The 10,285-nt window shown below is 39.3% G+C and overlaps 1 pseudogene; it reads left to right on the top strand.

Annotated features, from left to right (window-relative positions):
- Window positions 1-6,601: 6,601 nt before the first annotated feature.
- LOC143858812 (pre-mRNA-splicing factor SLU7-like) lies at window positions 6,602-9,593 on the top strand (annotated as a pseudogene).
- Window positions 9,594-10,285: the final 692 nt, after the last annotated feature.

Here is a 10,285-nt window from a genome sequence, read left to right as displayed (position 1 = left end):
CACTCTCTTCTCTACAACTTTCTCACCACAACCTTTTCTCTCCACTCTCTTGCCTACAACTTTTTCTCTCCACTCTCTTCTCTCATTGGATGAAGGTTAGTTGTTGTGGGATTTAGAAAGGGGTGGTGTTGATGAAGGTTAGTAGTTGTGGGCTTTAGAAAGGGGTGGTGTTGATGAAGATTAGTTGTTGTGGGCTTTAGAAAGGGGTGGTGTTGATGAAGGTTAGTTGTTGTGGGCTTTAGAAAGAAGAAATATAGGTGTTGGATGTAGTTGTTGTGGGCTTTAGAAAGAAGAAATATAGGTGTTGGATGTAGTTGTTGTGGGCTTTAGAAAGAGGGAATATAGGTGGTGTTTGAGGCCATTGAGATGCTTGTAACTCTCCTACATTGGGATGCTTGTAACTCTCCTACAAGACCAAGTTCTACACCACTTTAGAACCATTGCAAAACAGTCCTAGAAGCCATTGCAAAACAGTCCTAGAAACCTCTGCAAATTGCTATTGCTGCCGGTAAATAAACTACTTTCCACCATCTTGTTGCCATAACCTTGTGTCCAAGAATCAAGGCCTACAAGACCTCATATTCCATCACATATGTCTTGAGATCAACTACGGTTGGGTGGATCTTCATCACGAATAATTGCCAAAATTCTGTAAGTTCATATTCTTGTCTTGAGATCAACTACGGTTGGGTGGATCTTCATCACGAATAATTGCCAAAATTCTGTAAGTTCATATTCTTACTCAGTCACCTTCTAGTTTCAGCTTTGCAAATTCCCTTCCTTGACAAGAACAAAAAGGAGGAAAAGAGTAGTCTTAATTAATTAAATTTGGTTGAGCAAATGGGATTGGAGTTTAGGTGCGAATAAATTTGGTTGAGCAAATGGGATTGGAGTTTAGGTGCGATGTGTTAGAAATGAGTTTTTAGAGCCGTCCTAATTTCTTTTCTTTTTAGAGGCACAATCAAATATGAAATCTTATTTAATAGGGACTGTTACACATTAGGATAGTTAAATGACCTTGGTTTACTTACTAATGTGAAGGGGAAAAAGAGGAGTTTTTGTCAACGTCAACGTCGTCCTAGAGAAAACAAAACAAAGTCAGAAATTCGTGCAAGAGGTAGGTGATCCTACCCTATGTCAGTGTATTATCAAATATTTACATTAGCTAAGTTGAAAGCTTTCTATTTCAATTTTTGCATATCTACTTTGACTTGGAACTTGTTTTGGAGAAGATTCTTACTGACCTTTTTTTTTAGTATGTCATTTTACATAGTTGAATATCATTATGCATGGTAATTTTTAGTCTTGAAATGTTTTCATTCCTATACATAAAAAGCTTTATGAAGAACATGATTTTGAAAACTAGAATTCATGAAGCAACAATTTGAAAAGCACTTTGTTTACGATATGGATTTGATATGGTCATGAAGCAACAATTTGAAAAGCACTTTGTTTACGATATGGATTTGATATGGATTTCATAGATTTGAAATGGGGGAAGTCCCCTATGGCTTGAAGCGTTTACAAATTTATGGCATGGTATTGCAAACATTAAAATTGCTTCTCTCTATAAATGTATACTTGTATGCAGTCTTGGTATGGAATGGATTCCACCAGTAAGGTTGATCTCTGGTGGGGATCTAGTGCCCAACCTACCAGTGGGTGAGTACACTGGACGTGATCACGTAGACCGGTCAAATTTTATCTACCCGTAAGGTTGATCTCGGGCGGCCAGTAGGGAGTCCTCTGGCTATTGATATTGTGACATTGCGCACTTTTGGACCTGTGAGTCCTGCGAACGAGTGTTCGCCTTGGGTTACGCTACTTGCCAATAAGGTTGGAAATTGGCCACAGAGAAGACTGTTATGTTTGAAAATATATATATTCTTGTCATTGATTTCCAAGTGAAAAAACTGCATAACCGAGTGGTTGGAACTGTTTAGTAAAAACATGTATATTTTTTATATATAGCTTATGTAGAAATGATCTTTTTAATTCTGATCAATTTCTGCATTTATAAATTTTATGGCATGTTACGTCTTTTCCGCACAAGTTTGTTTTTGTTTTCCTATTAGCTGGCTTGGATTTGGAAAACCGGCTGGGCTGTTAGCTCATTATGTGGTTTAACAAATTTCAGATACAGAGGAGCGGCAGTAGATTTGCTGAGATCAGGCACTTGGATTGGAGCCTAGGAGATTTGTTCTTTATTTCATTGTTCCAATTTAGAAACCTTTGATATTTTATTAAGGTGATTGTCTTGAAATAATTATTGTTGGATTTAGACTTATGGACCTAATCTATATTTGTATTTCATTATGAGACTAAAATTTCCGCATTTATTAGTTACTCTGATTGTTGAGAATAGTTGATCGAAAAAGGAGCCTTGCATGCTTATGGGGGCGACCCTATGGGCGTGCGGCGGCTGTCACGTGTGCCGGACCCTAGATTCTGGGTTCGGGGCGTGACAGAAACAGTGAGAAGATGACCCTTGATTGGATCCACCTCATTTTGTGTACTCAACCCATTTTAAAAGATTATTGAAAATGATGTGGATCCAATCAAGGGCCCTTTTCGGCCTCTTTATGAAAAGCCGCCCCTGCACCTATCATTCCTCATATTTTTCTGTGTCATTTTAACAATGGTGCCATTACAAAATGCAGTTTGTTGTGATGGACCAGTGGGGCCGCCTTGTATCTTGTTCTTTTGCAAGGGCTCCCTTCATTTGATCATTCCTTGTGATTCTCATTCTTGAAAGCAGAATCAATTCTTATTCTTTGAAGTGTTTCCAGTCTTAGAATCATGTTCTTTAACTCCTTGTTTGCCTTGTCAATAAGGTTGAGTAGACTCTGTTTTGTAAGGGGATTCGATTTTGATTGGTTTGTGTTATGTGCCTAGACGGGTCCCGCTTGGGTAGAATAAATTACTTTGGTATTTTAGAGAATAAGATTAGATCTTACCACATCTAATATATTTAGTACTTAGGATATTTTAGGATGCTATATATTTAATAGTTAGGATATATTGGGACGCTAATTTAGATTAAAATAATCTTTATTTAGTTGTTTCTCTTATTATTATAAGATCTTTCAAGATCTTTCTATCTTTATCAGTAAGTGCTTTATATAAGCACATATTACATTTAATGGAAATCAATGAAGAAACCATCTTAGAAATTGTGTTTTTTGCACAAGGAGGAACGACCCTTCCCTCGAAACGGGTCAAGAGGCTGATCTTCCCTCTAAGAAGATCAATCATGTTACGAACAGTTCGGGTTCGTAACAGTTTGATCTCTGTTTCTGGTTTGATTTTTGCATCTTTAATTGTGTGTAGCTATTAGGTTTCATTGAATGATTAGGGTCTGCGATAGGATAATGGATGTCAAGGTTCTTTGATTTAGATAAATGTGAGATTAGGGTTTGTAGGGATTAGGGTTTACAAGAGAGTGACAGAGAATATAGGTATAATTTAGGTTTTATACCTCAGATTGATGATAGATTCTGAATTTGTTTCTTTATTTACTTTGTTGAAGGTTTGAGTATCTTGTTGGAAATTGATTGTATCTACTTAATTGCCCTTGAAAGCCTCATATTGTTCACAACATCTTGTAATTTTCTTCTAAAAGTAACTTAATTTAGAATTTGATTTGTTCTAGTTGAAGAACCAACCAGCAGACATCATCTAGCTGGGTCTTGCCGGTATCAGCAACGAGAAAAAAACAAACAAAATGGAAACAACCACTAACTATTGCTCTTGACCAACTAATATAATGCCTATTCCGTTTAGTACTTTAAGTGCTTCTGAAACGTATAATGTAAACCCACTAGTACTTTTTGTAATAGACTCTATTGCCTTCAATAAACGCCGGTTCTTCGATCAAGTTTTGAATGACTTTCTAGAACAATAATAATATGGGCAACGATGTAAAATTTGGATGTAGGTCTTAGATCCATCTTTCGATTTTTTGAATTTGATTTGTTCAAGTTGAAGACAAGTTAGAGACATAGGGGTCCAACTCGGGTCATGTTGGATCGGGCTGAGGGCTACCCAATCCCAACCCGAGATAGCATTCCTTCAACCCTAACCCGACCCAACCCAAGTCTCGGGTTTAGGATGGTCAACCCTAACCCAACCCCTCTAAATCTCTCAACCCTAACCCAACCCATCTTACCCGAAATCGGGTCGAGTCGGGTTCGGGTTCACCTAGGGCCAAACAGAAAAAATACAAGAAAAGACATAATCCAAGGAAAATCATAATAAAATTAGAGGCCGGAGGTGGAGGTCGGGTTCGGGTCGGGTTCGGTTTGCAAAGGCCTCAACCCTAACCCATCCCAAAATTAAATCGGGTTGGCTTTTCCCAATCCTAACCCAACTCAACCCAAGGAAATGCCAACCCAACCCGAGCCAAAATCGGGTTGAGCCTGACCCAAGTTGCACCCCTAAGACAAGTCACTGCTTTTATAGACAATTAACTCAGTGGATCATATACTTAGACTTATTTATTACAAAATAAGAATCGGACCTTTTACTCAGAGCTGCAACTGTTAGAAAAGTGTTTCAAATAATATTTTACAAATGCATTTTTGGAAAAATAATTTCTTAGAAATGTGTTTCAAATTATAATCTTTAAAATTAAATTTGGGTTTTTTCATATTCCTTGGTACTCTAAGAGTCATTCACAAAAGGACAAAAGAGTTAGCTTTTCTTGGTGACTCTTTGTATTTCATTAATGGTGACTCTTTGGTTTTCTCATTTGAGTTGAATGCCTTGAGTTCTCTCATTAAGCGTAAGTCAAAAAATGGAGAGTCTTTTGGGATAGCTTCTATTAAGAGAGAAATAGTTGAGGTTTTGAAGAAGTGAGAAGTATGAAAAATGCAATCCTTTTCAAAGAGTTGATTTTCAAAGAGAAAAGTCATTTTGACTAAAAACTTGTTTCACTTGTTTGATCGATCGGGGGTGGATACATGATCCATTGTAGAGAAGTGCAACTCTCTTGGATGTACAGGGAATCTGGGCTTGGTTGAATCCCGGAGATAGTGCTGCCATAGTTGTCTTCCGTTTGCATGTGGGAGAGGCTTCAACTATCTTCAAAAAGCATTTACGCGCCTCTAAGTCTTGGTTCTTTCTTGTTTTGTTTCGGGTAATATCTTATTTTATTTTGTGCATTTGTTCCAACAACAACTGGGTGGGTTTGGACGGTTTATGATGTGATTTGAAAATTTCTTACCATTAGTTATGTTATTCTGAGTTGGACGTAATTGTTTGCCCCCCTTCTACTTTAAAGTGGTGCCTTATTTCCAACTTGGATTTCCCCCTCTTGTTACTTTTATATATGTATCAACTGAAACTTTGGGATTTTATTCAAGGACTGGCTAAAATTTCCCATTTTCAGTTATTCTCAATTCACATGGGCGGATCTGTAATAGTAATAGTAGGTTCAAACCAACTTTGGAACCATGGTGCCCCACTTTTCTTCTATGTATGATTGGTATACTTGGTATTTTTTGTATCTTTGATGCTTTCCCTTCCGTTTCTTAGTTGATATGTGATTGTGAAGTGTGATATGGCAACAATCAGGTTCTTGGGATGTTCTAAACAATAACTGTTAATAAATGGGCATTTCAATGATTAGTTTCAGCTGTAAAAGTACAATGTTGAAATCTATCCCCAACATTGTTGCTGCTGAAGTTACATTTTCTTTAAAAAAACTCACAAATAGGGCGCAATTGCTGTGAGGCTTAGGTGCTTATCTTGGGAAGGTGCTTTGTATCTCAACCATGAGATTGTGTGTTCAAGCCAGCTTACCTACCAAAAAATGCTGCCATGGTTCACTCTAGATTCTAAATAGTAGGTTTATACTTTATAATCCAAAATCCATGTAGATTTGTAGTTAAACTCAAAGCTTCAAATGAAGCGGAGGTCTCAGAATTATGGGTGGAAAGCTGATCAGGAAAATGCAATTATGTGGGCATAAAAAAGAAGTTGATTAGTGGGCGGTGATATGGCAAATACAATTACGCGGCCATTAAAAGAAGTCCGCCAATGAAGATTTGGGAACATTATTTTGTAAGTGTGGAATTCAATTCTATGAGATGGATGTATCCTTTATGTGGATTGCAAATTTGCAATAAGCGCAAATGGTGCAGTGGATCTTCTTGCAACTTAGGGTGCGGAAAGGGAGGCCTTAGTTGTATGCCAAGACATTTCACTGTAGAACTGTATTGTGTTCGCTTAGTGTACATCTTGTTTTGTACTGCTTTGGCTAGTGGGGGCCATCTTGTCCCCGATTTTGTGTAGACTTTCTAGAGAATCAATACATCTTATATTTCCTTAAAAAAAGGTGGGAAACAATAAAAGATTGTTGAAAAGAAAAGATAAAGAAAAAAGGATTCTCCATTTTATCTCAGGCATATCACATATCTTTATCTGACTACCCATTTTTGGTATTCTGGTATTTGAAATATCCAAGTATCATAGATTGATTGTCTTACTTTTCTCTACTTGGGAATACTTCTTGTGTAAGGAATGAAAGAGAATTGGAATTAAATTTATTTCCCCCCCTATTCTGTTCTATAATTTCCATCATATTTATTTTACTGATCTGATGTCTGCAGTGGCATTTAAATCACGAGAGGACCATCGAAAGCAACTAGAATTGGAGGAAGCTCGTAAAGCTGGGCTTGCGCCAGCCGAACTTGATGAAGATAGGAAGGAAATTAATCCTCATATCCCTCAGTACATGTCATCTGCTCCTTGATATCTTAATGCAGAGAGACCAGTAAGTATCTTTTTGCATGCTTCCTCTTTACCTACATGTGGTGGAACTTAAATGTTCATATTGCTGATCGTGATATTTGTTCTGTTTTGTTCATTAGAGTTTGAAACATCAAAGGAAATGGAAATCAGACCCAAGCTATTCAAAGGCTTGGTATGACTGAGGTGCAAAAATTTATCAGGCTGATAAATATAGAAAGGGTGCTTGTGCAAAGTAAGTGGAGTCTGGGTCTCTCTCTCTCTCTCATTTGATCTGCCCTCTCTCTCTCTCTCTCTCTCTCTCTCTCTCTCTCTCTCTCTCTCTCTCACGCACGGACACATTTGATCTGCCTTTATGATAAAATGGTAATAGCCGGGCTCTATGCTGCTATCTGCCTGTCAAGAATCACATCTGTGTAATGTTATTTATGTCTTTGGAATTCACAAGTCACTTGAATTTCTTCCTTTTGTTTTGTAGCTGCGGGGAAGTGACTCATACTGCAAAGTCATGCTCGGAGAGGCCACAGAAATTGGGAGCAAACTGGACAAATAAGCACATAGCACCAGATGAGAAAATAGAGACTTTTGAACTTGATTACGATGGAAAACGTGAACGTTGGAATGGGTATGACTCAGCCACTTATGCTCGTGTAATTGAAAGATACGAGGAAAGGGATGAAGCCCGGAGGAAGTACCTGAAGGAGCAACAACTAAAAAAGTTAAAGGAGAAAAACAATAACCAGGATGGTGACGGTGAGGATGATGATGAAGATTCGTTGAAGGTTGATGAAGCAAATGTGGATGAAAGCAAACAGATGGATTTTGCAAAGGTGGAAAAACATGTGCCAACCACAGGTGGTGGGAGCGAGGGAACAGTCAGGTAATCTTATAGTAGTTCTTTTTGGAAATCATGCTTTTACATTGAAAATCGACATATTAAGGGATTTGATAGGGACCATCGCAGAAGGCTTTTTGTGGACCAGCTGTAGCATGAGAAAGCAGCCATATAGGCTCAGATTTTGTCTCATTCATTTAATTCATCTGAGGTCACTCTTTCTCATGCAACAGCCGGTCTGCGAAATGCCTTCTGCGATGGTCCCTAGCAAATCCCATGAAACAATTTGGCCTTCACCAATATTAGGGCTGCAACTCGAGCCGGGTAAAACCCGACCCGCATCGACCCGACCCGAAAATAGCCTGGGTCGGGTTCAGGTTTCATGGGTTTCGGGTCGAGCCGGGTTCAGCATTCAAAAGCCCGCATGAATCTCGGGTCGAGCCGGGTTTGAAGGGGCCCGACCCGACCCGACCCGAGTTACATAAGTTATAGTATGTACATTTTTTTCTATTGTTAGTTAAAAGTTAAAGGGATAATTACATTTACACCCCCTCTAGTTTTTGACACATCCACTTCCACCCCTATAATTTAAAACGTGACAAATACACCCTTGTAGTTTCAATTTGTTTAAGGTAGGCCCCCTCAGCTGAAGGTTCGTCCATAGATTGAAGGGTTAGGATGATCCGATGGAGCTGATTTTTTGGGCACACCCTAACTATGTCAGGACCCATCAAATGAACGCTTTGGATCATCCAAGCAATGTGGGCCCACATTATTTGGATGATTTTTGGTAGTGTTTGGATTCGGGTAGGGGCCCACATTATTTGGATGATCCAAAGCGTTCATTTGATGGGTCCTGACATAGATATGGTGTGCCCAAAAAATCAGCTCCATCGGATTATCCTAACCCTTCAATCTATGGACGAACCTTCAGCTGAGGGGGCAAACCTTAAACAAATTGAAACTACAAGGGTGTATTTGTCACGTTTTAAACTATAGGGGTGGAAGTGGATCTGTCAGAAACTAGAGGGGGTGTAAATGTAATTATCCCAAAGTTAAAAGTGAAAACCCACGCACCCACTGTTACTGTATGTGAGTGTAATTTCTGCTTCTATGAGTTGAGTTGATTCAAGTGTTTGATTGTAATTACAACATTGTTTGATTACAGCATTGTTTGATTCAAGTGTGATGTGAGTGTAATTACATCATTGTTTGATTCAAGTGTAATGTGAGTGTAATTTCTGCTTCTATGAGTTGAGTTGCCTTGCCAAACAAGAATTTTCCTTAAAAATTTGCGTCAACGTGAAAAAACCCGACCCGACCCGAACCGACCCGAGATTCATCATGGGTAGGGCCGGGTTTGGGAATCGTGGGTTTTCCGAAAAAAAACCCGACCCGACCCGACCCGAGATATTTCTCGGGTAGGGTTGGGTTCTCCAAAACCCGACCCGCCCGACCTGAGTTGCAGCCCTAACCAATATGAACCGCTTATTCTACTCATCTTATTTTAGCGCGTTACTGTTCCTGTATTTGACACCGTGTTTCTTTCTTTTTCGAGGAATTTGCCAATCCGAGAGGACACAGCAAAATACCTTTTGAATCTTGATGTCAATTCTGCTTTTTATGATCCAAAAGCCCAGTCTATGCGTGAGGATCCTCTTCCAGATAGTGACCCGAATGAAAAGTTCTATGAAGTGAGTGCCTTGCAGAAACCTTTAACTTGCTGTTAGATACCTCTATAAGGTTGATTGGTAAAGTTAATATAATTGTTATTATTAAATAAATGTGCTTATTATATTGATCCCTTGACTGTATTATCGTTCAGGGTGATAACCAGTACCGAGTCAGCGCGCAGGCATTGGAGTTTAAGCAACTCAACATGCATGCATGGGAGGCTTTTGAAAAAGGACAGGATATTCATATGCAGGCAGCTGCGCCTCAAGCTGAGCTGTTGTTTAAGAACTATGAGATTGTTAGAGTGAAGTTGAAGTCCCGAACGAAAGTGTAGACATCCCATTTTGACTGTGTCCTAATCTTTCCAAGTTTGAGCAAAACTCAATCAAATCAATCAATTAGGGTCCCAAACTTCACCCTAAGCTAGGTTAGGGTCTCATCTAGCTCCCCGCAAAATTTTGTCAAAATCCGAGCGCGTTTGCCTAGCGAACGGATTGAGCAAAGTCGTAGTACAAGTTCGCAGAAGGGGGGTGAATTATCCTGGAACGGTGCCAAGCTGCTTCTGAATAGGACACGATTCAATCGTGCGCCTATCAATTTCCGCGCAACCGCGCACTCATCAAATCTGGGGGTGCCAATATCAACACTCATTTTTCTCTTATAAATATCGGTTTTCTCTGTTTTTTTTAGACAAAAAAAAAGAGAAATCTTCGTTTAGAGAGAGAGAGAGAGCGAGAAATAGAGAGAGAAAACCGATCTCACCCAAACCTATTTCTTCCGATCTTCTCCGATCAACCCGTTCTTCTCCGGCGAATCCTTGCCAGAAGTCATCAATCTCTTTCAACCTCCATCATTTTCTCTACCAGATCACAGATCCTTCAGATCTCGTTTTTTCCTAACCATCTTCTTCCCGATCGTCTTCTCCAGCAGATCTCCGGCCGATCCATCGGTGCTCTGGCTAGATCTGTAACTTCCGATCATATTCTCCATTCCTTCTTCATTTCATCACCTGCTAGTTACCGTGCT

This window comes from Tasmannia lanceolata, unplaced genomic scaffold, assembly GCF_043159265.1.
Source record: "Tasmannia lanceolata isolate RefF3 unplaced genomic scaffold, GAP_Taslan_0.1 ptg000026l, whole genome shotgun sequence".
NCBI lineage: Eukaryota > Viridiplantae > Streptophyta > Magnoliopsida > Canellales > Winteraceae > Tasmannia > Tasmannia lanceolata.
This window is presented reverse-complemented; position numbering and strand designations above follow the sequence as displayed.